This window comes from Astyanax mexicanus, chromosome 5 (assembly GCF_023375975.1).
Source record: "Astyanax mexicanus isolate ESR-SI-001 chromosome 5, AstMex3_surface, whole genome shotgun sequence".
NCBI classification, from domain to species: Eukaryota; Metazoa; Chordata; class Actinopteri; order Characiformes; family Acestrorhamphidae; genus Astyanax; species Astyanax mexicanus.
In genome coordinates this window covers 44,390,447-44,396,554 of record NC_064412.1, presented here as the reverse complement: position 1 = coordinate 44,396,554, position 6,108 = coordinate 44,390,447, and the positions used below count along the sequence as shown (strand labels likewise).

The following is a 6,108-nucleotide window of genomic DNA, read 5'->3' as shown; positions in this document are numbered from 1 at the left end:
CAGTGGACGCGTACCGTAACGGCCGCCGCGCTGCGTCCAGCCAATCAGGGAACAGCAGGCTGCCACACCACACACAGACGAGCCTCACACACACAGAACAGGCGCCTTTTAAACACAGAAGAGAGGCTTAAAATGGCGGAATATGGATTTATACAACTATAGATCACAGTGAAGTTGACTAAAAAGGTAAAATATTAAACTTATGATTGACTACATCTGTTGCTTCATTTGAATTCAAAAACGTTACGGACACGCCCACATGCGGCGAGCCAAGAGATCCGGCACGGCGACCTGCGTTGAAGAAAAGTGCCAGTGGACGCGTACCGGGAGGGCGGAGCTGCGTTAAACGCAACGCAACCCGGCATGCACCGAGGCATGCAGCGGCTCTCTCCATTGATTTTATGTATGATGTTATAATGATGTTATTTTAGTAAGCAGTCGCTGTTAACTGAAATTATAAGATGTAAAATGTTAACATTGTCTTCCTGGTCTTGCCTAGGCTGTAGCAATGAAGAAACAAAAAACAATAACAATAACAATATTCTAAAGTTTATTGCAGCATATATATATATATATATATATATATATATATATATATATATATATATATATATATATATATGATTTTACAGCTTGGTCCCCCCCAGTTCAAAATTTCCATCTGCGCCCCTGCATCTAGACGTCATCTCTTTCAGGGCAGACCCTGCATTTTTCAACAAGATACTGCCAGACCACATTCTGCAGCAATCACAACATCATAGCTACGTAGGAGAAGGATTGGGGTACTGAAATGGCCAGCCTGCAGTCCAGATCTTTTACCTATAGAGAACATTTGGCGCATCATAAAGAGGAATGTGCCAACAAAGAAGGCCCAAGATAATTGAACAGTTAGAGGCCTGTATTAGACATGAATGGGAGAGCATTCCTATTTCTTGAGAAACTGGTCTCCTCTGTCCCCAGATGTCTGTTGAGTGTTGTAAGTAGAAGAGGGGATGCCACAGTGGTGAAAATGGCCTTTTCCCAACTTTTTTGGAATTTGTTGACACCAAGAAATTGTGAAACAACATATTTTCCCCTTAAATTGATACATTCTCTTAGATGAAACTTTTGATCTGTGATTTGTGTTCTATTCTGAATAAAATATTCTCCACATCATTGCATTCAGTTTTTATTCACAATTTGTTTAGTGTCCAAACTTTTTTGGAATCCGGTTTGTATATATATATATAGTATCGAAGGCGGTTGTGGAAGGTTGAAGAGAAGTGTGAGAGCCGGTCAGGTTCCCACAGTGACCTTTTTACATGGATGAAATACATACAGTTGTGGTCAAAAGTTTACATACACTTGTAAAAAAACATAATGTTATGGCTGTCTTGAGTTTTCAATAAGTTCTACAACTCTTATTTTTCTGTGATAGAGTGATCGGAACACATACATGTTTGTCACAAAAAACAGTCATAAAATTTGGTTCTTTCATAAATTTATTATGGGTCTGCTGAAAATGTCACCAAATCTGCTGGGTCAAAAATATACATACAGCAACAAAATTTGTCAATTTTGGTGATGTAGCGAGTTGTGTCAATCAAATTAGCTTCATGTCATGGCCTCTTCACTTCTTGTAAGTGATTCTGATTGACTACAGCTGTTGACTTCTCATGAGCCCATTTAAATAGGGCTCATTTGACCCAGTGATTAGACTCAGCTACAAAAGCTACAATGGGAAAGTCAAAGGAACTCAGTGTGGATCTGAAAAAGCGAATTATTGACTTGAACAAGTCAGGGAAGTCACTTGGAGCCATTTCAAAGCAGCTACAGGTCCCAAGAGCAACTGTGCAGACAATTATACGCAAGTATAAAGTGCATGGAACAGTTGTGTCACTGCCACGATCAGGAAGAAAACGCAAGCTATCACATGCTGCCGAGAGGAGATTGGTCAGGATGGTCAAGAGTCAACCAAGAATCACCAAGAAGCAGGTCTGCAAGGATTTGGAAGCTGATGGAACACAGGTGTCAGTCTCCACAGTCAAGCGTGTTTTACATCGCCATGGACTGAGAGGCTGCCGTGCAAGAAAGAAGCCCTTGCTCCAGAAAAGGCACCTTAAGACTCGGCTGAAGTTTGCTGCTGATCACATGGACAAAGATAAAACCTTCTGGAGGAGAGTTCTCTGGTCAGACGAAACAAAAATTGAGCTGTTTGGCCACAACACCCAGCAATATGTTTGGAGGAGAAAAGGTGAGGCCTTTAATCCCAGGAACACCATGCCTACTGTCAAGCATGGTGGTGGTAGTATTATGCTCTGGGGATGTTTTGCTGCCAGTGGAACTGGTTCTTTGCAGAAAGTAAATGGGATAATGAAGAAGGAGGATTACCTCCAAATTCTGCAGGAAAACTTAAAACCATCAGCCCGAAGGTTGGGTCTTGGGCGCAGTTGGGTGTTCCAACAAGACAATGACCCAAAACACACATCAAAAGTGGTAAAGGAATGGCTAAACCAGGCTAGAATTAAGGTTTTAGAATGGCCTTCCCAAAGTCCTGACTTAAACCCCATTGAGAACATGTGGACAGTGCTAAAGAAATGGGTTCATGCAAGAAAACCATCACATTTAGCTGAACTGCACCAATTCTGTCAAGAAGAGTGGTCAAACATTCGACCTGAAGCTTGCCAGGAGCTTGTGGATGGCTACCAAAAGCGCCTAGTTGCCGTGAAAATGGCCAAGGGACATGTAACCAAATACTAATGTTGCTGTATGTATATTTTTGACCCAGCAGATTTGGTGACATTTTCAGCAGACCCATAATAAATTTATGAAAGAACCAAATTTTATGACTGTTTTTTGTGACAAACATGTATGTGTTCCGATCAAATCAAATCAAATCAAATTTATTTGTATAGCGCTTTTTACAACAGGTGTTGGCACAAAGCAGCTTTACAGAAACATGATTACAGGACAAAGAATCAGGCAAAACATTAAACATAGAAAATACAGAATACAGAACCCCCAGTGAGCGCGGAGGCAAGGAAAAACTCCCTCAGAGCTGCAGGAGGAGGAAGAAACCTTGGGAGGACCAAGACTCACATTAAAGGGGGGACCATCCTACCACTGGTCAAACGGCTTTTAAATTAAAATTTAAAAAGTCTTTTATACATCCATATAGGTTTTATGTACTCAGGAGTGTAATAGCGCCACTAATGGCTTGGATGTAATCTGTAGTGGAGAGTAAGATGGTCGATGAGCAGCTGATCTGTGGTGGTGGTGGAGAAGAGCTGACTTCAGAAACTTCCATCAGTCTGGCTGGACAGGAGACGCGAGAGCCTGAGGGTCCAACATCGGTATCGGGTCAGACAGGTGGGCAGTCAGTAACTCGGAGGAAAGCAGAGAGATGGAATTAGTTTTTACTGGATTTATGCAAAACTGAGAATATTAAAACATTATCAGAGTGTGGCAAATGACTCCGGCAGAACTGAATAAAACAGCCTAACTAAAGGCAGAGAGCCAGAAGGTAACATAGACATGGAGGCACCCTGAAACACCAGCATCCACCCACTCCACCGTCCACAAACCTGAGTGACCGTGTGCAGTGGGAGAACAACAGCACCAGCATCTCAGTTTACCACAATTTCCTCTGTCCATGAACCCCTGAATCTGCAGCCTTATCTAAAGGGAAAAACATTAATTACCAAAAGCTAAACTAAACAAGTAAGTTTTCAGTCTAGACTTAAAGATTGAGACTGTGTCTGAGTCCCGAACATATTCGGGGAGATTATTCCAGAGTTGAGGCGCTTTATAAGAGAAAGCTCTTCCTCCTGCAGAGCTCCTCTGAATTTTAGGCACTACTAATAAACCAGCACCCTGAGATCTGAGTAATCGCGGTGGTTCATAACAGGAGATGAGGTCTTGTAAATACTCAGGAGCGAGTCCGTGTAGGGCTTTATACGTTAACAGGAGAATTTTATAGTCTATGAGGAATTTGACTGGAAGCCAGTGCAGTGCTGATAGTACTGGACTAATATGGTCAAATTTTCTAGTTTTAGTAAGGACCCTGGCTGCAGCATTTTGAACTAGCTGAAGTTTATTTAAGTTACTGCCGGAACATCCAGACAGTAGCGCATTACAATAATCTAGCCTTGAGGTAATAAAGGCATGTACTAATTTTTCTGCGTCATGCAGTGATAGGGCATTTCTTAGCTTGGCAATATTACGGAGGTGTAGAAAAGCTGTTCTAGTAACATTAGATATGTGTTTATCGAATGCTAGACCTGAATCTATGATAACTCCAAGATTTTTAGCTGCTGAACCAGGGGTGGCTGAGAAGTCAGCCAGATTTAGCATTAAGTCTGATAATTTATTTCTAGCAGCTTTGGGGCCTAATAGGAGAACTTCTGTTTTATCACTATTTAATAGGAGGAAGTTGTGCGACATCCATGATTTTACATCTTCTACACAATCCTCGATTTTCTTTAATCTCACTCTGTCATCAGGTTTGGCTGATATGAAGAGCTGCGTGTCATCCGCATAACAATGAAAATTCACATTGTGTTTTCTAATAACTTTGCCCAGTGGGAGCATATATAATGTAAATAATAACGGTCCTAATATAGAGCCTTGTGGAATTCCATATCTTACCTTGGTATAACTGGAAGACATATCATTTATCCTCACAAACTGATAGCGATCGGTTAAGTACGATTTAAACCATGCTAAGGCAGTTCCGGTTACACTGACCATGTTCTCTAGTCTTTCTAAAAGGATAGTATGATCTATTGTATCAAAGGCTGCGCTCAGATCGAGAAGTACGAGTAAGGAAACACAGCCTTGGTCGGCGGCTATAAGTAGATCGTTTGTTATTCTAACTAAAGCTGTCTCAGTGCTATGATAAGGCCTAAATCCAGATTGAAATTTTTCATAGATCTGGTTTCTTTGCAGGTAAGAGCAAAGTTGTTGGGCTACAGCTTTTTCTAAAATCTTAGAAATAAAGGGTAAGTTTGAAATAGGTCTATAGTTAGACAGTACACTAGGATCAAGATTTGGTTTCTTGATCAGAGGTTTAATTACAGCAGTTTTAAAGGCTTTGGGTACATGGCCCAGGGCGAGCGATGAGTTTACTATCATTAACAGAGGTTTAATTATATCTGGCAGTACCTGTTTTAATAATTTTGTGGGAACAGCATCAAGTGTGCAGGTTGTGCTGTTTGAAGAGGAGATAATTTTCTCTAGTTCTAGCTGTGGAAGTGGGTTAAAGACTTCCAACCTAACTTCAGTAACAGGGTTTTGTTCTAGATCAGCCAGACCAGATGACAGAGAGGATGTAATATTTATCTGTTTAATTTTATCCCGAATGTTTTCAATTTTACTATTGAAGAAGTCCATAAAATCGTTGCTGGTGTAAATGGCTGGAATCTGAGGTTCAGTACCTGCCTGGTTTTTAGTTAATTTGGAAATAACACTAAAGAGAACTCTAGGATTATTTTTATTTATCTCGATCTGTGAGGCCAGATATGCTGAGCGGGCTTTATTAAGTTCTTTTCTATATTTAACAAGACTGTCTTTCCACGCAGAGATCACTCTATCACAGAAAAATAAGAGTTGTAGAACTTATTGAAAACTCAAGACAGCCATAACATTATGTTTTTTTACAAGTGTATGTAAACTTTTGACCACAACTGTACATAGGTGAGTCTGTAAATTTTGGCTATGTGTATATGCTATTGACATGAATGCCTGATTTGCCTTAGCCTTAATCTTTTGTGGTGCAGCCTGGACACATCCTCAGTGTTGAACTGAAGTGTTTCAAAGTTCAACACTATTTTTTTTTTTTGTACGTTCTCACAAGGCTTGCAAATGCGACAGGTGGACATAATCCAAGATGGAATAACAAAGAGCACCAGGACCCTCTCTATGATGTTCAACAAACTCAGGCAAATGTGCGTAAAAATTCTGCGAACGTTTTGCAAAAAGAAAGGACAGAAAGTGGGGGGAGCTGACATCATTGTTCAGATTGATGAGAGCAAGTTCTGCCACAAGCGATTTAAAATTTAATAAATAAATTTATTTAACATAACTGAAATCCCATAGACCATTTATTGGTGCTGGTACTGGTTTCTAAAA

General features: G+C 40.5%; 1 long non-coding RNA gene across 1 annotated transcript in view; it reads right to left on the bottom strand.

Annotated features, from left to right (window-relative positions):
• Positions 1–2,866: 2,866 nt before the first annotated feature.
• LOC125802204 (uncharacterized) overlaps positions 2,867–6,108 on the bottom strand; it is a 162,184-nt gene continuing 158,942 nt past the window's right edge. The window contains exon 2 of the long non-coding RNA XR_007439198.1: positions 2,867–3,563. This is a non-coding gene — a long non-coding RNA (uncharacterized LOC125802204). The remainder of the gene's footprint in view (positions 3,564–6,108) is intronic.